Source organism: Syngnathus scovelli, chromosome 2 (assembly GCF_024217435.2).
Source record: "Syngnathus scovelli strain Florida chromosome 2, RoL_Ssco_1.2, whole genome shotgun sequence".
In the NCBI taxonomy this organism is placed as follows: domain Eukaryota; kingdom Metazoa; phylum Chordata; class Actinopteri; order Syngnathiformes; family Syngnathidae; genus Syngnathus; species Syngnathus scovelli.
The window spans coordinates 5936103-5961453 of record NC_090848.1 but is presented as its reverse complement, the minus strand read 5'-3'; the positions used below and the strand labels follow the sequence as shown (position 1 = coordinate 5961453).

The 25351-nt window shown below is 40.4% G+C and overlaps 1 long non-coding RNA gene across 1 annotated transcript in view; it reads left to right on the top strand.

Moving 5' to 3' along the window:
• The window catches only part of LOC125988663 (uncharacterized), a 35859-nt gene extending 11229 nt beyond the window's left edge, over window positions 1-24630 (top strand). Inside the window, exons 2-3 of the long non-coding RNA XR_007488427.2 lie at window positions 496-572; window positions 20519-24630. This is a non-coding gene — a long non-coding RNA (uncharacterized lncRNA). The remainder of the gene's footprint in view (window positions 1-495; window positions 573-20518) is intronic.
• The last annotated feature ends 721 nt before the right edge of the window (window positions 24631-25351 follow it).

Here is a 25351-nt window from a genome sequence, read left to right as displayed (position 1 = left end):
AGCTGGAGCCCGAAGACGACCGAATAAATCAGGACTCGTGAAAGCTTCGCTTCCGTGCGTGTATTCATAAACACTTTTGTAAATCACCCATTGACAAGCAACAATTCTAGAGCTTTCTTCTCATCCTTGGCAGTTGACCTGTTCCACAGAGAGGTCGGTCATCTTGCAAAAAGGCCCCTTTCTGCAATGTCCTTGAAGACTAGACCGCACAGAGCCCTCATGTCAAATGATTGAAACCTCACGAACAGAGAATGGGAGCCAGACCATGGAATCCAACACCCTCCACCTCTGACCTCACACTCAGTTGACAAAAATTCCCACAGCCACACTGCAAAATCCTCCACGGAAGGCAGAATCTTCAAGCACCTTGAGGAACAACTATTTATAAATGATGTTCAGTTATTGGGCACCTTCAAATTAATTGCATCTAATCATCAAACATCATCTGCCGAGTCACATAATTTATTTCCCCCTTTCTCTCCTAACTGTCTACAGGTTTTCCACTGCACCAATATTCAAACTGACAGAATGATTATTGCTTGAATGCCAATGCCATGGATTTGAAGAAACAGGTCAATTCAAGTTTTTTTCTTCTATCTGATTTAATTACAACTTGTATGCATCAATAACGGTGACCCCCAAATAGGGAAAACTTTGAAAGAAGATGCTGAATGTGCAATTAAGTTATTTGGCAACAATTCATTATAATCATAAGGTGTGCGTCCATTCACTGCCATCATCAATCCATCCATTAGGCTCATTAGGGTGGTAAGTGAGCTAAAGCCGACTCCAGCTGCCCTCAATTCTCAGAGAGCATCCAAACACAGGTATTCACACCTATGGACATTGTGCAGTACACTTGTCTTCAATAAACCACCCACGCATGCTTGGGTGCGAGTCCCCAGAGCAAACAGCAATCTCCAAACAAATTGGCCGGTACAGAGATTAAAGTCCTGAACGTCAGAACTATGAGTCAGACATGATGGACGCATTGTTCTGAGCAGAAGTCTGGCAAGCCAAAAACACAAGCGGAAAATTCTAATCAGTCCTTAGTTTCGTGAGGGAATTATGTCAAAATCACCACATTAGTATTACGTATAACATATTGTAATGAAAGTGCACCTTCTTCACATCCCATCGGTACTGATAAACGGCTATACAGTGTGTCAAATTTATGCCTGTAAAACGAATTATACTAAAATGAATTGTGCGACCCTATGGAGTTTACAGCTTTGAACATGAGCTGCACTCTTTTCATGGCAGCCTCTGCCTTGCACCAAAAAGAAAGCACGCAGCACTCAGTGACTCGCTCTGCTGGGGCAGAACCAGAGAGGAGAAGGGAGCCACATAATAGTTGCTAATGCGCTGCAAGTCGTGATACGGGTACTGAGTGAGCCTGATCCAAGCCTCTCTTTTGTCTGAGTGGAGAGAACGTGGCTATTCATAGGGGTGACCGCTGCCGCTAAATGACAATTAATTAATTATTGTGCGCTTCATATTCAAATGAGCGCATTTGGTGAAAATGATTTAATTTGGCTTTAGTGCCTTTCAATATTGTTTCATTGTTGGTGCTCAGGGAAATCCAATTGAAATATGATCAAATGAGTTACGTCTCATCTTGTTGATTAACTTTGTTTGAAGACAAGACTGTTATGTTTTGGATTAAACACAGGGATGGCATACAAATGGATTTAGTTATTCTTCCTCATTTGTTATCCATCTATTTTCTGGTCTCTCTGATCCGTGCACTTGTCAGACGTACCTTGCTTCTTGTTCATTGACCACCCCACATGAGCTCCTTTCTCTGATTAAACCCACCCCCTCAAATGACCCCCTCAACTCTCCTTACGAACAATATCCCTGTTAAGCAAAAAATAATGTAGATAGGAGAATCCGAGTTTGAAAAGAGGTATTAACCACAAGATGAATTATTTCTGGCAAGAGGTTATCAGTTTGTCGCTCGAAAGAACTTGTACCGTATTGTGGCTAAGGTCAAGGACTACAGTAAGTCTTTGGCATTTTAAAAATCTATTAAGATATCCCACTCTGCTGCCTTCATAGAATAGTGCTATTCTCAATTTATACACTATGATTGTATATGAAAGCCTGTTAACAATAAATGTTAATGTTAATTTTCTACATGAACTAGTTCAGTTCACAACTTTTGAAATGAACTAGTTCAATTCATAGTTCATTATTGAAAATGTATTAACTAAAAAATGATAAGTTCATAGTTCTTTTCTTCCCCACAATCAAAACAAAGGTTGCTGTGACCTGTTACCCTCCGGCATATTGGCATTTTCACTATATCATTCACACTAGTATCCAGGTGCTGCTGTCACCTTACTATCCCAAGCACAAGACAAAATTATTTGAATTGTCTTTTACTTTAATGAATTGAAGTAAAAACATGGCTGCGGTCCAGAATGGGCAAACACAAACAATCTGCTGGAGGTGACAGACTGAGGTAGGAAACAAAACATGTACAAATGAAATGCAAAACATTTAAAGTTCCATTACATTTGCTTTAACGATCTTTTTATTTATAGTGAATGTGTTATTTCTGAACAGAAAACTTTTATAATTTGAGACATATTTGCAAAGGGTGCAAAGCCCAAATAAATTACTAAAACAATAAAAAAGCAATCTCATTAAGAGTAACTTGTGGTTCAACGCCATTTATAGCAGTATAACTTATCCTAAAATTCCTGAATGTTCTCACAGGATGATACCATATCCTTGTTTGACAAGAAAGGGTGCGTGGCGGTGCTAGTCGCACGGCATGTGTTTACATCGACTCCATAAACGCGTCGTATTTTGATGACGACAGATTATATTCAAGTGTGATCAAGCTGAGGCGGAACCCCTCTGATTGCCAGTGAAATGAATGAATCAGTGATCTTTAGCTAAAAACCTACATGATGCATTTTTTTAAAAGGTTTTTCGTTCTATTGTTCTGAACTGACCCAGACACTTTACTGATATACAGCGATTTTGTGTATCGTTCTGATTGGCGACTCTTCTTGAAAAGGAACGAGGATGGAATATACATGAATAAATAAACACATTGTTCATGTGGGCCGGGAAAAAACGATCACCCACCTCTGATCATTAACCTAGGCTAACGCAGTAGTTAAGCTGTAATGTTAGTAAATATTTGTAAGAAAAACACGTCCATAAATAAATAGATAACACACACCTGCATTTTTTTTTCTTTCTTCCTGATGAATTTGAGTCCAAAAACAAACTGTCTGTCCTAAACTACTGGCATGTGTCTGCAAAGCCCAATTAGCAGTCCTGAGACTTATTTGCAAACCTCTATGCAATTTCCCACGTGCAACATCAGCTTGCAGTGGCATGAGGCAATTTTGAAAATGCACTATAGTGAAATAGCTCATGCTGGCAGTGAACTTGCGCAAAATGGAATTCACGCACACTCCACACACACAGTCTAAACAAGCCTCAACCATATCATTACTGTGCAGTCTCATACAGCTTTCATCTCCTCTCCTGCAAGTCTGTACGAAGAAAATTTGATTTCCGCCTCATAACTCTCTCCATAATGTGATATCACCGAAACTAAATTGCCAAGATAACCTTTATCAGAGTAGAGGTGAAATCTATGAATGCTTGTGCGCTTATTCTCCTGCCAGGAAATAATAAAAGTACTGAATTTGGGAGGGTAGGCTGGGAGTGGATAATATTTGTTTTTTCTTGGGCAAAGCCACTGACTCCTCATCTGTTTAGTGGAAGTTGAAATGGTGCGTGGAGTTTAAACCTCTCAACAAGTGCCTCTTACACAACCTTTTTTTTTTCCTGAGTCTAGGTTTGTGGAAAGTATTGAGCTTGCAAAAGATGAAACGCCTATAAAAAGACAAAGGTCTCCCGGGGTCTCTTGCCTCTCACTATTATATCATTATTATCTTCTACACCAATCTACCTACAATTATTGGCATATATTGTCTGAGGCAAACTCAAGGTTAATATGTTTGATGCATCTGCTTACTTGATAGAAAGGTACTGTATTTGTGCTAATATAGCGAACACAATTGGCTACACCGAAGCCATTAAACGTACCAAGTCTAAATACGTAGCTTCAATCATCATCGTCAAATATGACAAGAAAGTTAGAGGAAACCAAAAACTGTGATTTTAACATCACGTAAATGTATCTGATCACATCTAGAGTAGTGATCTAGTGAGAGTAGGCATTAAAAAAAACAATCATTGCTTTGGGAGCCTAAATGATTTGTGTACACCCTTAAAACTGCTGAGTTAAATATTGGACCAACCCAGGAAGTAGGGTCAGGATTGGATTGCAAAAAAACCCAATCCAATCGTTTGTACAATAAAATTGTTTGTTTTGGGCGAAACAAGTTAAATTGATTCATTTTTAACTCAAATTGGGTTAAACCCAGGTGCCAGATTGATTTAAGCCTCTCATATGTTAGCAGAAGACATGAATGCTGAGTTTCTGAATACCAGAGGTCGCAAGGTATTTGTCTGCTGCAGATATTTTCCTCCAGACATTCTGAGATGTTTATGTAATTTTTCTTCTTGGATAACTACGCTTGACATTGGCTGATAACTGGCGTCTGCTGGCTAATAAATTCTGCTGTGGATTGTTTCATTGCCTCTGATTCTCTGCATTGTTACTGCAGGCAATGACCAGCTCCAGCGAAGCCGCTATCATAATCTGCAACAAACATGGCACACTGTCTGCTCTCTCTCCAAAGTTTATCTTCACTGTCAGGCACCGGCGTGTTTAGTCATAACGGTCTCCCTATCGACAGTAATTGTTCCCAAGCAGGAGGGGGTTTCAAAGGTTTAGAAAATTGACTTTTTATGCTGCAGTAGTCCCCTCTCTCTCTCTCTTCCCTCTCTGTATCCGTGTCTTTGTTTCTCGCTCTCTTTCTGTCTCTGTCGTTCTCTCTCTCTCTGTTTCTGTCTGTCTCGTTCTCTCTATGTTCCCCCACTCTCTGTTTCTCTCTCTCTCTCTCTCTCTCTCTCTCTCTCTCTCTCTCTCTCTCTCTCTCTCTCTCTCTCTCTCTCTCTCTCTCTCTCTCTCTCTCTCTCTCTCTCTCTCTCTCTCTCTCTCTCTCTCTCTCTCTCTCCATTCTCTCGCTCCCCCCTCTCTTTCTCTCTCACACACACTACATCTTTATCTCTTTGGTTGCAATTCACTGTCTCCTTTCTCACTACTTGCCAACCTGGTGAAGATATTTCCTTGGTTCTCAGGCACATCAGCTCGTTTATTTGCAGATGAAACAGATCCCAACACTAGTCTTGGTGGAGAAATGAAGACAATGGTGTTGCATTTGTGCTTGGGAAATGACAGACGGGACATTATGCAGAAACACTTGGCCTTTTACGAACAAAGCAAGTTTTTATTTCATTATGGGCAATTAAGCCGAGATGTGGGACATCAGAAAACAATATGCCCAAATCGCTTTGTTCAACAGTTTTGCTTGGCTCAAGTCCACCTCATTGCTCAAGCTCATTAAAGTGTAATGTTGTTAGAAACAATGTGATTGACATAGCATATAGTCAGCCGGTTCAAGTACAGGCCAACTCTTGTTCTGCTTCCCTCTGACACGACTTACAGTATTCACCACATTTAAAGTTGAATAATTGCACCGTATTTTCCGGACTATAAGGCACAGTGTTTTTCATAGTTTGGCCGGGGATGCGACTTATACTCAGGAGTGACTTATGTGTGAAATTATTACCACATTATTATATAATTTCACATGTTATTTTCACACTAAACCGCATAAGGGCGCTCTTGGCCAGTGGAATAATTGGAACTGCAACTGACGATGAATCTGACGTAAGCGACGTAGAAGAGGAAGTGTCTCAACTTTTCCCTCCAAAGTTTGCGTTGTTTAAAAGTGACACAGAGGGTGAATATTTCATTGAATTTATGATTTAGAGTGACGCGGATGGTTTGGTAAACTTGTTAGCTTGTTATTTATGCTATAGTTATCTGAATAAGGCACGTTCTCTGTTTGTTGTTTTTGTGTCATGTAATGTTAGCATACCATCAACCCTCTATTTTACTTAATCTCAACAAGGAGTTGCAAATACCATTTTCTTTTCACAACAACGTAGAAGACAATCGTGTCGGCATTTTGCTACTATATCAGGAAGCTGCCAAATGCATATTGTGCTAGGGATGCACACTGCAAAAGTTTCTACAGTATGTGATTTGATTTTCGACTCAATTCCCATCTTTACATACAGATACAGAGGCAAGTCGAAACCAACTCTATATACATTTCAATGCATTCTTTCACCTGTTGAGAAAACATTCCACTCTTGCACGTCACATAACACATATGTCACATCATGTATCAATTATCACATAAAAATGATCCACAATGACAGAATGATTTTACTTTGCTATGCTAACCCCCCTGCAGCAAGACACTATTTAAGTCACAAAAATCTTTGCAATCCCATCTGAATTCCAGTGCAAAACTAACACAGGCTCTCCCTCTGAGACCATTAATCATCAACATTTCCATTAGTGCAAAGGATTTTCATTATATTGCAACCTAATAATGGCATCATTTCATTACACCCATGCCTTGTGCCTCGGTTGGGGAGCCTCTTCCATGTTTTGTGTGACTTTGACTGGGTAGAATTTAACAATATAATATGACAGTAATCTCTTACAAGTGGGGAAGCTGAACATATTGAAAACTAATCCTGAACATGGAACAGTTAACGTAGATCTGAATTTAAAGAAATGTCCAAACACAAAAAAATTGTATTACCAAATACTCTTCTCTGAATAATTGATATTATGGAGGTTGGGGACGGGTTGTACACATACTCCAGAGAACTTTCTAAACTTTTAAAAATGACAAAAACTATCCTGAGCACTTGGAGAGGAAAATATTAAAAAAAAAAAAAAAAGGAAAAAAGAATAGTGAAAATTGCAGAAAAGAGGCCAAGTTATAGCCCATTTTTGGTTTAATTAGGCAATTGGTCTAATTAGGTGTCACACAGCGAGTCACTTGCATAATTTGTTTGGCATTAATGGTACAGTCAAATTCAGAAAATGTTCCATTTTCATTTTAAGTTGTGTGATGTTATCTTATGAATTAAACCAATGTTAAAACAATTGAATCCCGTCAAGGGCGCTAAATAAGCTAGGGCTGCAGTAATTGAAGTGTTGAAGTCCTTCATAACTTTAGTCAAGACTATGTACAAACAAACATGACCTTTTTCATGCATTTAATTGGCTCAGATTGTCTTTAATTAGCAACAGGGATGACAGTACCAACAGTTTTGCTGGCATGTACTTGTCAGCACATTTGTTTACATTTAAAAAATAATTCATTGGTTCTAAGAGAGATTCTAGGATATTTTCACCAAGCACTCATTTCACATTACCTACTCCTTTAGTTGATTTTAGAAACTTAGCAAAAACATGGATCCTAATACAACGCAATCTAATACAACTTTATTTATAGATAGTATTTTGCAACAGACACATCTATAACAAAGCACGTCACAAATAGCAATGGGACAGTAAAAACAGTAAACTCAAACATACATTTGCAGAACAATAACAGTAAAAAAAAAAATCAGTTGAAAGCCAAACAATAAAAATAGGTCTTCAAACGAGTTTCATAAATAGACATAGCGGGGGGCTTGCTTAATATTTAAGGGGAGGTCATTCTGAAAGGAAGGACCGGCAACAGAAAGAAAAGACATTATTCTTATAATTTGATTATAGAGCGGAATGTTACATTAAACAAACGGAAAGTATTGGAGTTGTTTCATTATTCCATATACATTTCAGTGTTTTAATTGGCAATTTACTATGGTGCTGACGAACATCAACGCACAGTTGATAATTACCCCCCTATTGAGATTAAAAATTTCAAGTGTCCTCACCAAGACTGGCAGTCTTACATTTACATAAATTACAGATACAAAACGAACAGCCATACTTACTGCAATACATTAATTTAACAATTTCACTTAAGCTCATTTCACTTTCTGCCTCCCAGTTTTTAATATTAAGCAGGCAACCATCACCAAAAGATAACACTTTTCGTTTAGAATGATGTGACAGCAAACATTCACACTTGAAGTGGGTTTTGGACAACAACACTGAGCAGTTGCTGACCTTAACCTAACCAAACTTCTATTTGAACTTTAATCTTAAACATGTGAGGAACCGATCCAGGTGCGATAAGCTTCCTCAGCCCACTGCTTACTGCCTTTCAGTCCACCCACACACTCTCCTGCCGCTGATTCCATCCACATGATCTCTTTGTCTCCCTGTCCTTCCACTTATTCTCTGAAGCCAATGAATAAGATGGACTGCTAAGCTTTGAACAAACCCTACAAAATATAAAATTTTCATTTCACTATTTGAGCTCTTTCTCCTTGAGTAATTCATCCGACGTGACAATGAAGAAAGAGGTCCTGTGAGGGGGATATTTAATCCAACAAGTAGCCAGTTCTCAACGTTATTATCGTATGGATCTCTTTATGACGAGAGAATTTATCTTAGTCTCAGCTTTACCTTAACCAGGTGGCTGCTGCTGCTGGTTTGCTTGATGATGAAAGATGAAGAAATCAAGTATCCGATGTGAACGTTAGATCTGTTTTATTGATTGTGGGAATGTGTGATGTTATTATTGTCATCGCCAGGGGAAATCACAGACTTGCAATGAATTTTTGCCCCTGTAAGAAATTCTCAGGAAACTGCAGTCATGCAAAGTTGTACGGCTATGAAGATGAATGAAAAAGTTCATATATAGACATCAATGTTACGCATTATTTTTGATATTTGCAGGCCAGCCAGGTCCATATCCCGCTCAAATAGCGGGGGTTCACTTTTTACATTCCCTTGCACACCAGTAGTTTTTACGATCGCGTTTTCATTTGCATGTTGCCTCTAATCTTTACTCACTGCCGACTTAAAAAAAAAAAATGCATGCATTAAAGTCAAACAGTAAGTACAAACCCGCTTTGTGAGTTGAAGAACGAGCAAAGATGAAGGCTAATTAAAAAACCATGAAATTCAAATATTTACCCACACACGCCTCAGTTACAATTCATTGATCTGAAAGTACGCCGTCAAAACACGTTCAAAGCCGGCAGACTGTTTTCAGGCAAAGACAGACTTAATAGTGACAACATAAAAAGACTTGAAAATTTTTTATAGTCAGGCTCAGACTCACAACACATCGGGGAGTGCGCCTTTATGGGCGGCTCAGTGGCATATTGCTTAGCACAGCAAAGAACTTTTGTGTTGCGCTTTGGGTTTCAATATCCTACTTGTGTTGACTTTCTACTAGGTGCTCTGGCTTTCTGGCACAGTCCAAAAGATGTGCAGTTAATAAAAAATGTCAACACTCCCCTATTCAAATGCTAGTTATTGGATACGTGATATAAAAATGAGAAATAGAGAGGTAGCCTTTAAACATTTTCCATTATTAATATGACTTGCAACATAAGACAGTCGATCAATCGACTGATCAATCGACAAATAAATAAATAAATAAATAAATAAATAAATAAATAAATAAATAGACCAAGTCCACGGTGACACTACTTTGCTTCACTTCAAGCATGGTGTTCTTTTGGTGATGAGCAGTGTGTCATGTTTCAAAGATACCTTTTGAAATTATGAACAAAAAGTTCAACCTTGGTTTCACCAGACCGCAACAAGTTCTTTTTTGTGTTTGGTAGACTTCACGTGTGTTTTTGTAAAATGCAGGGAGGCTGTTTTACTTTAAGATAAGATCTTGCCACTCTACTTTATAGCTAAGGAATACAGGAGATTGTTGTCACATGTACAAAACAGCCAGTACTTACCAGAAATTTCTGCAGCTTCTTCAATGTCAACCACTTGGCAGCCTCATTTTTTTGTCCTAATTTTAGAGGGATGTCCAATTCTTGGCAATGTCATTGCTTTCCCATACTATAATCATTTGATGATCACTGTCTACACTGTAGATTATTTTTACCCTTCCTATGGCTGATACTTTAAAACAATGAGATGCCATGGAAGCTCTTTGAGGACGACAGTTTGTGCTATTCGATGTGACACGAAATGTTAGGAAAAGCTTACTAGAAAAGCTGAACTTTATTTGCCTTTAATCAGAAGTGTGTGTAGTGGCATTTGTGGACTGACTCCCATTTAACTTGAGTTTGAATGTATAGATGTTCATTGAACCACAAGATTTCAAGAGTGTATTCACTTATTCAACCACATTATCTCATTTTTTTTCACTTATCCCTCAAAAGCCTCATTCTTTATCAATTGAGTTTTATAAGTTATAGGTGGTGATGGGAAAATGAAGCATCAAAGATGCTTCATGAATCCGTTATTGTATTTATCTCCTTCTCTAAATGGTTGGTTTAAAGCAGAGGTGTTCAAACGTTTTTGGCACCAACAAGACTGAACATCGTCTTTGACATTTGCGCTCCTCTCTTATAATTATGCTATCAGCGAATCTTCTGCTTATCTGTAACCTTTATCTAATTGACCAAAAATGCTCATGTGTCAGTGGGCTTTACTGAGAATAGTGAAGCCGGCTTTATGGGCTTGAATATTACTGACTGAAACAAATGTGGTGATGATGCTTCAGGGATTTTACTGTGCATGGCCACTTTTAAAATAATGGCACTTATATGAAATGACAAATATTGTCATAATAGATTAGCTTCAAACTATCGAATTGACTTCCTCATACATGCAAACAATTTTGTGCTTTTACAATGATTCGAATGGGCATTTCACATACATTACAGCTGTTTATTATTATTAGCTTTTGGTTTGATCCAAGGTGCAACCCTTCTTGTGAAGGGGAATTCTTATGACTGCAAAATAAAAAAATAATACTTAAAAGTTAGGCAGCATGGTAAAATAAAAAAAAAAAAAAGCCTACAATATATTTATGGGAATTCGGAGTGCGGCATGGTGGGCAGACTGGTTAGCATGTCCGCCTCACAGTGCAGAAGTGGTGAGTTCGATTCCGATTCTGACCTTCCTCGTACCTCTTCCCACATTCCAAAGACATGCATGTAGGTGTGAGTGTGAGTGCAAATTGTTGACCGTCTCTGCTGGGATAGGCTCCAGCATACCCGTGACCCTTGTAAGGAAAAGCAGTTCAGAAAATGGATGGATGGATAGTTAGAAATCCATACTGTACTTGATTTCACCAGTAAAGGGCCATTCGCCCTCCCAACTGCATCGTGACTCACACAACACAGGACCAAATCGTGCATTTGCCTGCATGTGATTGCTCATGGAGAAAATGTCCTTGAAAGAATGTGAAAGCCACATTCGGCAACATATTCTGTAACTGCATTAACTGTTGCTTCAGTCCCGTCGAAGTGTTACTGCACAGTGATGCCATTATTTTTTTTCCTTTAGTTATTTCAAATCAGAAGGCCATTCTATTCCCCATGTGCACCAGATGAAAACCAAAGAAGAACATTCATTTCCTACTTCAAGCAGGAAGAAAATGTGACAGTGGCCGTTGCAGACAACAACACATACATCACACGCCATCGCCACTTAGCGCTAAACACACACATCGATGTGTGCTTGTTAACCTTTGGACGGGCATCTGTACATGTGCGTTTGTGGCCTGTCCCTTAGTGACGGATGAATCTGGGGAATGATGGAGTGTGCCTGTCTGAGCTACCCTTCCCGGCATGCCCACACACACACACACACACACACACACACGCACGCACACACACACACACACACACACACACACACACACACACACACACACACACACACACGCTCACGCACGCACACACGCACACAGACAGCTTTGCATTAGCACTTTAGCACTACTTGACCAAAGAATGGTGGCTCTTAACATAAATTGCACCATACACAGTCTGGGTCAGTGCCTACATTACCCTCTTCCATCTGTATTATATAACATTTACTGTAAACAGCGATGTATAACCATTAAGGATTATGTCTGTGCATGTGTGTGTTGCTTAGCGAGAGAGAGCGCTTCAATGACAAATATATCCTCTACGATTATAACAAAGAATACATGAGGGAAGAACAAAGTACATTGAATATAATTAATCATGGGAGCAGGACATATGTGCTGGTTTTGGCTTTACCTTTGTGCCCCAAACCCATTCATACACACCCTTTTTCATGTTTCCTCCCCCTATTTCCTCTCAGACTAATGTGCATAAACAACACAAGACAAATCACCACAGTGCCTGAAAGAAAATGGAAGCAGCAGCTTTGCACTAATGTTGCCTGGCAACCAGAACCAAAATGACTTACTTGTAATCTCTGAGTATTTTTCATGAAAATGGTGTGTCCAGTGTAAACATGTGCTTTCATAGTTTGTACATAATTGTTGTGGGAACGTGTTCTGTCTATTGTACTAGCAGATGCGGGCATTCCGTCAAACTGATATACGTAATGGTCAGTCAGATTGATGGGATGGTCCGTAAGTCCAGCACTGACGGACAGTGTTGGGCAAATTACTTCCAAAATGTAATTAGTTACAGTTTCCCAAAAAGTAATTGAATTAGTATTTGTGTTACTCCCTCATAAATGTAACTAGTTACTAGGAAAAGTAAATACTGCATTACATTTTCAAAAATGTTCGATTATGTAAAATAATTCAGATGTTCGAGCAGGTTCATAGAGTAAAGAACATCATAGACCAGTACTTCTTTTAGCTTAATATTCCTTGAACACCAATGTAAAATAAGCATAGAATATATAATCAATTGTCACACAACTTCTAGGCAATTGTTCAAATCAGCCGAACGCGGACACTGCACACTTTTCTATCTTTCACAACAAATCTCCTCTAATGAGAGGAGAAAAAACTTACAGCATTGAGTGCCTGCCAATTCGCTATATGGTAATGTAAACAAACTACATCCATAAAATAATGTGTATTAATTTGAGAAACTGTTCGTTGTGACATTTTAAAGTGGGCAAACGAAAGTATGAAATGTATGAATGTAAGAAAATTGTGAAGAGGGCAAATACATATTCACGGCATTGTGCATTTTGATACATAAATACAAATACAGCCCCTATCACAGTTTTGCTTTAAAAAACCTGAATCTAAGAACAATTAATTAGCAGTATGCAAATAAGAAACTGCTGAATACAATTGTGATATTGCTGGGTGAGATATTAATGCATTGGGCACTCCATGGAAAGCATTCAAGGGTTGGGGTCAGGGGTCATCAAACGAATGGATTCTTGACACACATGGAGTGTATGTGGGTTTGTGCAGAGATTGTCAACTCAATTTGTAGCATGAGGTAGGTAGCCAGTTTCACTCTTATGCCACTGCACAGTACTGTGATTTACCAGTAGGTGTCAACATTTACCTGTCCTCATTGAAGCTGTTAAGCCCCTCCCCCTCCCCTGGGCACTCACTGCCAAACCCCCAAAACAAAGACATAGCCTGCAGTCTCCTTATCTGTCTGACCTCAGCAAGTCAGTCATTACCTTCCTTGAATTCTTCAACTAGGTCAAACCCGATGTACACGCTGGTTTGATTTAGTTTTTGTTTTTGCTGTGTTTGACAACGGCCTGGGTCAGGAACACACAGACATCAACCCCATGTTACTTTTTGTTCAAAAACAGTTGGTCCAAAATCTTAGTGATGTCTCAATCAAGCCAAGTGTGTGTCACTGTTGTTGATCTACTCATTAAATTGCATTTGTATTCGTACACAGTGTATTGCACTAAACGTGGTCATGCTGTCAAACGTCTGTGCTTTTTAGTTTTGAGTTTCTGAGATTTTTTTTAATAACACTGAGCCTGTTATTGCTTTGCAATTTGATTCTCTGTTTTGCTGATGGAAGGGTAGCATGAGAAAGAGAGCAAGCGAGTGACAGAATACAGTCTTTTTATGCTCCTATCTCATATAGATATATCCCCACGATATAACATCACCTACATCGAAGGAATGGGGAAATGAGAGCATGTCAAAATGGAGTCTCTCGGCACAGTGTAATCTAACATGTCGAGACAGGGTGGGACATTTGGAGCAATCAAATGCGGGTGAAGAAAAGCTAGAGGATGAGTGCGAAGCAAGGGGGGAGACCAGAGAAGGCTGACATTTGTTTTCAGATTTACAGACCTTGCTTGCTCAACCTCAGAGTGGAGCGACAGAGGAGCAGAGGGAGCTAATTAACACAGAGCACACCAGTCAGACAGCGTGAGTGATTCTGATCCTGCAGCACTGTCACGCTTGCAACAGCGCCGACAACCCAACCCGAAATTCCCTCTGTTGATCCAAACGCTCTTCCTCGCAGATCATTTAAGGTCGTGGCTCGCCTGAATGCACATTTTTCACATAACCCTTAAAATACATCACACACATACCCAGTAAACGACGGAGGTGCGGCTTCATTATCTCAGCTGTGTGAGTAGATATGATTTTTAATAAAGAAAGGGAATTATGCGGCCGCTCAGCATGCATCTGGTCATTTCTTTCTCTTCTTAAATTAGCACATGACAGTACAGTGAGATCTTTAAGGCTGAGTTTCACCAGGCAGTAAAATCTGGTTCAATACAAGTCCATTCTGTCTTCCTAATCAAAAGGCATGAAAGGATATCAAAACTACTTGGTATGGTTACCCTTTGGTTTACTTTTAGGTATGATACTTGAATAAGGTGATCTTAATGCATGCAATCTCACACACATATTTTCTCAATATCTGTAACACTTTTAAAAAGGTCACCATCACAGCATAACAGCGGGGAACTTTCAGAGTGGGGAATTCTATTCCTGTTGTATAAAATCCATTATAACTGCAGAAAAGGTGCTTAAAGGTGACCACAGAGAGGGCAGGGGTTCTGCAGAATTTCTCTGGCAAAAATGTCACAGCAAATGACAGCTGTTAAATACGCCATTTGCTTGACCCTTTTCCCCTGAAGAAACTGCAAGCAACATGTTTAGCACATTGCATTTGGTGGTTCTGCAGCATTTTACCTCATCATTTCCTCAATCAGGTCATGCACACTTGCCATATCTCTGTGCACTACAAAAATTGTAAACTGAAAATGTCATTGGGGTCTCAACTCATTTGCATGAAATTCCCCTCTCCTGCTCATATCTGGGAAGTACTTTGTGTCCTTTCATCATTCTGTCTAAAAATACAGCAAAAAAGTCTAAACTCTCACTCCTAAAAGGGATTAAAATCCTCCTTTGGCATAAGGTTGAACTGGCCCCTCAAAAGGAAAAGCAGCAGTACTGGATTTGTATTTTAGCCATGATGACAGATAAGGTGAGGTCCACCCAGCAGCTGGCCACTGGGCATCTTTGCACTCCGTCATCTTTTGGGCATTGCCATCACCTTGGATGACACCTGGGCCAGAAAGGATGAATGTAGTTTTCTGTGTATGTGACTGTGGAGCATCCTCTCCTCAGGAACTGGCCTGCAGTGAGCCCATCTGTTTACGAGGCCAGGTGCACATGTGGGCATTTGTTCACTCCTCTCATTTGGATTGTTATTAATGTTAATTCGCGTGGTGATGTCAAGCTTGTAATCTCTCTCCCACTCGTGCATGCTGAACACCTCAGCGGTGCTACATCCCCTCATGCCAGAAAGCATTTTATAAGAAGTAGGTGTGAAAATGTTTGAAGTGGAGGCTTCAATTTTTGACCTCCCCTAAAAACAGACATCCCTAGCTGAGTTTAGTTAAGACGAAGCTGCTCTATAGCTATAACTATAGCTGTAACAAAAACGTGTATTCTTTTCAAGATGAAGAGTATGACCCTGTCATCATTGTTTCCATCCGTCCATCCATCTGTCCATCCAACCATTTTCTTCATGAGGGTATCCCAGCCATCTTCAGGCAGGAGGCGGGGGACACCCTGAACTGCCAGCCAATCGCAGGGCACATAGACAATCATACGCAACCACACTCACCTATGACACGGCAATTTGGTGTGGTCAATCGGCCTACCGTGCAGGGATGTGGTAGGAAACCCATGTATGCGGAGAAAACCCAGGCACGGGGAGGAGACTCCACACAGGGAGGCCAGAGCTGAAATCGAAATGAATACCTCTGCTCTGTGAGGCGGACGTGCTAACCAGTCCCCCACCATGCCTTACTCCGAGTTCCCATAAATATATTGTAGCCTTTTATTTTTCTCTGATCTACCGTTCCCTTTTTCTAGACTGCTCATCCTTTTTAGGTTTGAAGCCTATTTCAGGTGACTTTTGGTGAAGTCAGGCTATGTCCTGAACTGCTTGCGATCACAGGGCATACAGAGATAGGCAAGGATTCACACCCCAGTCACACTATTACTGAGTGCAAAGTGAACCACAGTTGCAGTTCAAAACCATTTGTAGTCAAAGTGTGCTTGCAAGTGTGATTCAAAATAGAAATCTGCCATGTGTCAATCCTGTGATTGGTGACAGGTGATCATTCAGTACACCACCTCGTTTGACCTTTTGCAAATGCAAATATAACCACCTCGCTTTTCTTTATTGTATCTTGGCTCCCTCCTCAAAATCAACCAAGCCAAAGCCAAAAGGAATGGAACTGACACCAACAGCCAAAAGGCTGAAAAGAGATATAATGCTTGGATAGCATGACCATTCAGATCTCCTTAACGTTGAGCGTTTCCTCATTCATGTGCATGTGCCATACATCTACTGCAGAAATACACACTCAGTCCAAGATCAGCACGCACTCACACTCCTTAGCCCATTACTGTTCCCATGGCTGCCGGCCTCACCCAGGTTGGCTGTCAGGAGAGCGACGGCAGGCTGAACCTGTCTTATCTGCTCACTATCATAGTCTGGCAGGACACCTATTCTTTACTTCCTCCCTAGTGCCTTAGTGTGACCGTCACAGAAGCCAGCACAGTAGAGCAAAGAGAATGCGGGTCCCTAGAATTCTGGCATCAGAGTGGAATTCAATTAACTCTGAAAGAATTCCGAACTCCAGATTGGATGCAGACATAAACCCGTGGGCAGAATAATCTAATGTATATTTATTGAGACAGAACCCCCTTACCCTGCCATGCCCCCAAACTAAGAACTGAGCCATGTCTGTGGAATTAGAGCAAGAGGAACATATACTTTTAGATGTTGTCATTCATATGCACTAGCCCCCTCCACATCGCCTCAGATTAGCCTTGGCAGCTGCCACAGCAATCTTTCACGTCTTATATGTTGGGACATTCAATGAGCAGGATCAGTGAACGTACATGGTGCCAGAAGTGTGTGTCAAAGGTTCAGACGGTTTCAAAAGCAGAAACAGAAATTTTACTTATTGGCCGGCAGATGGAGAACAAAAATAGAATCACCGACACACAGGTACTAATGTATCCAACACAGCTTGGTGAGCAGGAAGTCTGCAACTCCAGATGGTCGGTTCAACTTTGGTACCAGAGTGGTTTGAGCCTCTGAGAATTGCTTGGGGGTCTGCTACGACTGCAGGTTTGATGGGTTATTTTTCTGTGACCAAATTGTCATTTTCTTCTGCTTTCATCCACATAAATCCATCATTTTATTGCTGAGTGCCTCCACATTCCCTGCACTTTCCCAAACTGGAAGGAACTTACTTTGACAACCTAACAATGTGTGCTGAGCATCATTAGAACAGTTGCCATGGAACACAATAGCACTCCAGCTATTATATCTGTGGGAGCCATGTGGGCATGCTGAAGCAAAAACCGCATGTGGAGTAGACAAAACCAGATGGAAAACACTGTGTAGTCATTTAAGGGGGCAGAACATGTGACATTTTCGCCCCGGATCCATTCTTGGTTTATTTGTATCTGCTCATTAACCACATTATCATCTGAATTGTCTTTGGGGCTTCCCTCGCAGAGTCCACCGTCAACTGCACTGCTGGCTGGCTAGTTTGGGAGCCATCACCCTGTCAGAGTTGTTCTTTGCTACTGGCGGCATGCAGGCGAACAGCATCCAGATCGCACATTATCAAGTGTACTTGCAGCTTTTGAAACTGCCACATCTCTGAATCATTACATTTGAGTCACAACTGAGTAAATGTGTGACTATGAAAGCATCTAATTTTATTCACACAATTACATTGAACTATCTTCGATTCAGGTTTCTCCGAATAGCCTATATAGCAGCTAAAATGTTTTCTGTAACATAGATACTTGTCTTAGTTATGTCTGTACACTGCAGCCTGGCCTTCAGCACATTTCTATGTGGAGTGACTTCAATTGTGTCCTTGGTGTCCTTTTGTACACGTACAAAAATGTTTCAGCCTCTTTCAATTAGACTTTCTTTTTTTCTTTTTAAAATACGTATATTTATTTCAGCAAAAGATAACATCTCTCTGAGCTGCCATCAGTGAAGTCGTCTATTGACATGGCCTACATTCCAAGCTGTCTTATGCCAGCAGTCTATTTAAAGTTAGCACCAATGACTCATTACCCAGAGGAGACTGAACTTGCTGTGCTATTGTCCTCTCTCATCCTAATACTACAATCTTATGTTATGTAGTTGCGCTTGTGTTATCTTTTTTTATTAGCCCATCTCCCTGCGTGACTGGCTCCTGGTCCAACAACTATGCCCACATTAAAGGTTTTTTGTACTTCTGGGTTTATTTCAGGTGAAAGACAATGAGCTTGTTATATTTTTGCACAAACAGAAGAACACAAGCTTGAATATTTATGATTCTTTTAAATAAAAGTTGGCATCCAAAAGAGCAGTGCAGTTTTTGATCGTGTGAAGAGTGGTGTTGCATGCATTGGCCTGTGAATCACTGTGCCTTGTTGTCTCACGAAAAGACAGCGCGAGATAAACTGTGAAATATTTACAGACAACTCCGCAAGACCGCTCTGCTTAACACCCCAGGGTTTTGTCGGCTTTCGAGGTTCTACATGTTGTTGGGGTTTAGTGCATGTTGGACAGCGGCAGAGGAGTCAGGGGAAAGGTGGCGATGGATTGTACGTGTACTGTAAGTCCTCACGTGTGTACCTCTCATCCTTTGTTAGCACCATTTGCGCATTGTTCTACGTACGCATGTGTGTGGCAAAGCAGGAATGTGTGTGTGTGTGTACACATCTATACGTACATGTGTGAGACTTGTTCCCAGCCATCCGAGCGGACAGGTGTCAGGTCGTATCAACGCACTGCTCTGGTGACCAGGTGAAAACCTGGAGGAGAAAAGGTGAATCAGCCGGGCAGCAAAACTGCTCGGTTCATTCGACCATTACCTCAAACACACATGATTGACACGTGCATGTGCATGCGCGCACACTTGATTGCATAACTACTAAGTCGTACACACACACACGCACAATCCCCTTCTGTACCCTGCCTTCTTTTTTTATGATTATTATTTTTGTTCCCTCTTTTGTTCCCCTTCATTTGTTCTCTACCTTGCTTTATCTTGAAGTGCCACAGCAACAATAGAGTGTAGGAGCACCTCGAATCACAGCAGTGTTAACTACAACTTAGTGCGACATGTGGTGAGAGGAGATCCGTGTAGTGGAAAACCTTGGTCGACTGGCCTCAGCTTCCCTTGCTCATTGCTCTTCCTGTGCATGCATGTGAGCAGTGTTTGCATAGCGTGCCATTCTAATGGGTGAGAAATGTTACCAGTTCACTGGATTGTGAATGTCAGAGGTGTGGGTAAATTAACGTATGCATTGATGGATAGATAAGCTCAATTACGAACAAACATGAAAAAAACCCAGGCAGCCTATTGACTATATGCCTCTTGCTAATTGCATTGAGGAATTTTACACTTCGTCTTCCTCCGTCATTGTTTCACGGCAACGATAGGTAATTGATTTCCTCATTTCTTCATAGTTGGTCTGTTGCTGATTCTCTTGGATGCCCGACTACCCCTATTGAGTGCAATGTGAGTCTGATGCAAGAGAAGGGATATATACTCAAATTCGTACTGTCGTTCATGGGTTTCTGAATTCATACAACAATGAAAGTTGTAACAACAGATAAAAAAATGACTGGAGGACTTGAGAGAGAACTTATCAATGTTCTTATAGCTACGAAGGCAAGTTTCATGTTCATCTGTCCCTCCGACCAATCATCCATCCATCTGTTCATCAGTCCGTCCATCCATCCATCCATCCATCCATCCATCCATCCATCCATCCATCCATCCATCCATCCATCCATCCATCCATCCATCCATCCATCCATCCATCCATCCATCCATCCATCCATCCATCCATCCATCCATCCATCCATCCATCCATCCATCCATCCATCCATCCATCCATCCATCCATCCATCCATCCAATCTGGGTTGGAATCTTGGGTCAGATATTTCTGTGGAAATCTTAAAAATTCTCCACGTGATTGATTGTGTGTGATTTTTCAAGTGCTCTGGCTTGCCCTGCCATTACTAAAACCTGCTTATTGAAAACCAAATAAGGACATTATTTTCTTTGTCAGGGTTTTTCTCTTTAGCGCACACCTTCAGAGAAGAACTCTCTTGTGTCATCCCATCTGTAAATATATCCCTATACTGCTGATCCGCGATAATTATTTTCTTCATTTCTTTCAGAGACAATGTGAAATAATGATGCTGCTATGAGGCACTCCACCCTGGCTCTTCATTGGTGCGTCAGAGGATGTAAGTGGAAATGATTCCCCTCTTGTTTGATGTGAAGAAGGGTATTTACGGTGCAGCATAGGCACACTGGGTCACGCTGTGTAAAGAACTTGTGGTTCTGTTGACTGCTCAATCTATTCATGAAGGGCTGGGGATCCAACCACTTTTACTGGTTGCATAGATGGTCTAAATTCAGACAACAAATACGAATTTTTGCCTCAGATGGCACGAGTGGTAATTAGAGCGCACTTGAACAAATAACCCTCACAAAACTTGCAATCCCTTGACATTTGTGTTAAGTGGAAACCTCGCGAGCACACAATCGACAGAAAACTCTTGTCAGCTCTCTTTTATCTTCAGCCAGCGAATGAAAAACTATTTGACATTCTCGTCTTCAGGTTATTCTTTTGTTCTTCCATCTTCTGTCTCCTCTCGTTAGCCCCTCTGCCACATCATTTAGTACATTGTATGTTGAACCTCCTATGGACAAATGTACTGGGACACAAAACCAATTCACGCGTTACAAGCTAACAGGAAGAGAAACTAGAAGACAAGAGTCAGACTATGAATGCATTCCCTTGTGCCAGACTTTGGTTTTCAGTAAACAGTCAATAGAGCAGCCAGGCAGACAAGAGAATCAGTGACAGACCATCCACAAAGAAATGGGGAAATCAATTACTTGCTCTTGCCTAAAACAATGCACAAGCAAGAAGAAGTGTAAAAATGTGAATGTAATTAATAGGAAGCATTAATCGCCACCCTTTAAAGCACTCAGTCAGTGATAGGTCGACAGAAACAGATCCACAGATCGAGAGATAGTTTGACGTATTTAAACTTAGGCCAAGCCCCATTACCTTCAATGTTACATTCTTAGAAGTAAGGGTTCCGAAAGGGTTTCTTGCTAAGAGCAGAAGTTCTACCTCGAACCATTTGCTTCTGAAAACCCCTTTTCTGAAAATCTTTTTTCAAGGGTTCTTTGTAAGAGTTCCTGTAAGAAATGTTTGAACATGCATGGTAGACTGATTGAGTGCTCTAAATTGCCCGTCGGTGTGAGTGTGAATGGTTGTTTGTCTCTGTGTGCACTGCGATTGGCTGGCAACCAGTTCGGGGTGTCCCCTGCCTACTGCCCGATGACTGCTGGGATAGGCTCCAGCACGCCCGCGACCCCCGTAGGGACAAGCGGTACAGAAAATGAATGGATGGATTATGTAGACCCGATGAATCAATCAGAGGACATTACATTTTACGTAGACCGGGGCGGTAAACCAATCAGAGAACTGTATGTAATATATGTAGAGTATGTACCTCTGTCCCAGATGGTAAATGAATACTATTGGTTTGTGCAAAGGAAACAGCATTTGGGCCCTCTAAAATGATATAGAAGAAGAGACATGCTTACAAGGCACCATTCAAGCTTTCCGAAAAGTCGGGATCATTGCCGCCGAACAACATGACACCAAACTACAACTGAACTCACTGTTTTGCTCCCGTGATGTTTGTTTTTTTGCTTACCGTAAGTCATGGCATGCATGCGCCCTATAATGCGATGCACCCTATGTGTGGATTAAGTCCAGAATAGCCCCTGCAATTGAGTCCGCGCCTTTTAACCCGAAGCGCCTTATGGTGCTTTTATTTAAGAATATGAAAGTTTGTGAATTTCCTCATGACTTTTTTTTGTCTAACATTGCATTGCAAATACTCACACTTGAATCACTCTCACTCATACTGGAGAGCTCATTAAACTAGCAAAATAGGCTACTCCCAATTTGTTCATGCTAAATGAAGCAAATCTCACTTTCCACTTCACAACATGCGGAGTTACAGTAATAGCTGGTGGGAGGTGTATGCGTAGGAACAAAGTGTTACACATACACTCCTGTTCAGGATTTTACTATAATATAACAGTCTATTATTATGTTGTCATACAGATTTTAAGATCATACACTTTTATAATCCACAAAATCAGGAAATACGTTTCACGAAAAGAGGAAACAAAGGGTGGCACGGTGGAGCACTGGTTAGAAGGCCAATGCCCATAACACGCATGGTAGGCCAATTGAGTTCTCCAAATTGCTTTTAGGTGTGAATGTGAATGGTTGTTTGTCTCTGTGTGCCTTGCGATTGGCTGACGACCAATCAGGGCGTCCCCCGCCTACTACCTGATGACTGCTGGGATAGGCTCAATCGGTCTCGTGGCACCCGTGGAGACAAGCAGGATGGAAAATGGAAGGATGGATCTTAAAACAGTTTACCTGCTATGAAAAACAAAATCACCTCCTCTTTTTTTTTTTTGCAATATGAGGTAGTTCAAATTAACATTAATATTTTACTCTACATTCTTTGACACATATTTATACATCACAGTTGAGAAAATAATTGTTATATCTTGTTTGGAGTTCACTGAAAATGTATTTAGTTAAATAACTGAAATACATTGCGAATCTCTCTCTCTCTCTCTCTCTCTCTCTCTCTCTCTCTCTCTCTCTCTACCTACCTACCTACTTACCTACCTACCTACCTACCTACCTACCTACCTACCTACCTACCTACCTACCTACCTACCTACCTACCTACCTACCTACCTACCTACCTACCTACCTACCTACCTACCTACCTACCTACCTACCTACCTACCTACCTACCTACCTACCGACCTACCTACCGACCTACCTACCAACCTAAGATGAACAATCAGCATTCACTACAAGATAATATTTCCCACAATGGTAAATGTAATGTAAAGCAAAAAAAGTTGCTTATATCCTGCATTTGGTGCAGATCAGCAGTGGTTTGTAGCGAAGCGTACCAAGTCTGTTTGGAAGCACAGCGAGACCACTTCAAAAGGTGGTCCCTGGTTCAGTTGTTTGTATGCTCACCAAGGTTCCTTTGTCACACCTGCATAAAAGGGCTGGACTCGCGTGGGAAATTAACCCTGGTTTGACCGAACAATAGCTTCAATACAGTACCTAACCTCTTATCTAAAGTCTGCTGTGATAGGCTCCATAGTTACCAGATACCCTAACAAGGACAAGTGCTATAGAAAATAGATGAATTGGTGACCCTTGCACATGCCAGCTCAGGGAGAGCACAGCTATCAATGTTTTATTCACACTGATAATAGTGAGTGGCTTTAAGAATTTTTTGTGAACAGGTTTTTTTTGCTGTTTATTTTTTTTCCTAGTTGATATTTGTACCTGAAAGCATAAATATCAGACCTACCTTCTAGTCCCATAGGCTTGAGAAACAAATTTCTTATCCTGGCATACTGAAGCAATTAAATGATTCCTCAGTGAATGCAAGAAAATAAATGCACAGCTGTCTTTGTCTCAAACTCACACTGAATTGTTTGTCAGCGCGTGTAAAACATTGGAGCCACCATGTTTGCAAAGTGATTAGCTTTGTCAGCGCATACAGTATTCGTGTCCTACTTAATTTGAGAAATAAGCATATTTAAGCTTGCAAATACGGTTGCAAATTTAAATGCTAATCTTATTATCCAACAATGTGTCGGGCTGTATTGATACTACCTCGACCAAACTACTGAGCATCTATGTTCATGGTAAAATTTTGCAACATTTACTATGAACGACCATTAAATGTTAAAATGTGTGAAATCCTATGGGGAAAAAAAAAAACTGTAGGCATTTAAACTCCTACAAGTGTTTACATGACTTTGCATATAGTTTTAGACATTTAAATCAGAGCATTAAATATTTACATTACATGTCCAGTTGTTTTAGTAGTTGCTCGTGGCTAGAGTTAACAACTGCAGAGTGTAAAGCAAAGCAATTGAGCAAAATGTTAAGCAAAAGAAAATATTGGAGAAAAAATGAACAGTCTAATTGGCGGGTACTTTACTCCAACACCAAATATGCAATGAAAGACACGAGAAAGCCAGTATCAATAAAGTATGTCTGTCTTATAAATGTTTCACATGCATGTTTTTGGACTGCGGGAGGAAGCTGGAGTATCCGGGAAGCAAACACAAAACAACTTAACTGATGTGCTAATCACTTGTTCACCATGGTGCCTCACTTCATAACACAAGTTTTAAAACTTAACCGCATGACTTAGACTTAGACTTAGACTTAGACTCAACTTTATTAATCCCTTGGGAATACTCCTTCAGGGAAATTCAGGCCCCAGCAGTATCCATACCACAGAGCGGGTTTACAAAAGTCAATTAAGTCATCATACCATCCAAATTGAGTAACCGTAAGAGTGTAATGTTGTGTAATATCTACATATGGGGGGAAGTCAGAAAAACCTTAATAGTATGTACATTAAAACTGCATTTAGCGTTAAATGGTCGCAGACTTGTTAACTCACATTCATTCATTTATTCATCTTCCATTTAACATGATTTTGGTGCAGAGGTTTTTTAAATGAGTCATCTAGATCCCATTTTTTTTAAATCACCGAAATATTTGATCTGGTGTGTATAAACTTTGTATATCCACTCTATTCGAAGTTACAAGAAAACATGTTCCAATCCTTTTAATGTAATAAATTAAAGCTCCTTTGATTGATTGATTTATCGAACATACTTATAATTATTAAACAGCAGATAAATGCAACCACAATTTCTTGGGCATTTATTTCTGCTTTCCCTCTTGAAACAACTAACTTTTTAATTCTTTCATATACCATAATGGGCATAGGTCAGACAAATAGTGGAGAAAAATAATCTGAAATGATATTAAGGCATTTTTTAAATCACAAAACACTGGCATTTGAACATGGGCGTGTAGACTTTTATATGCACTATACATGCCATTTTAATTA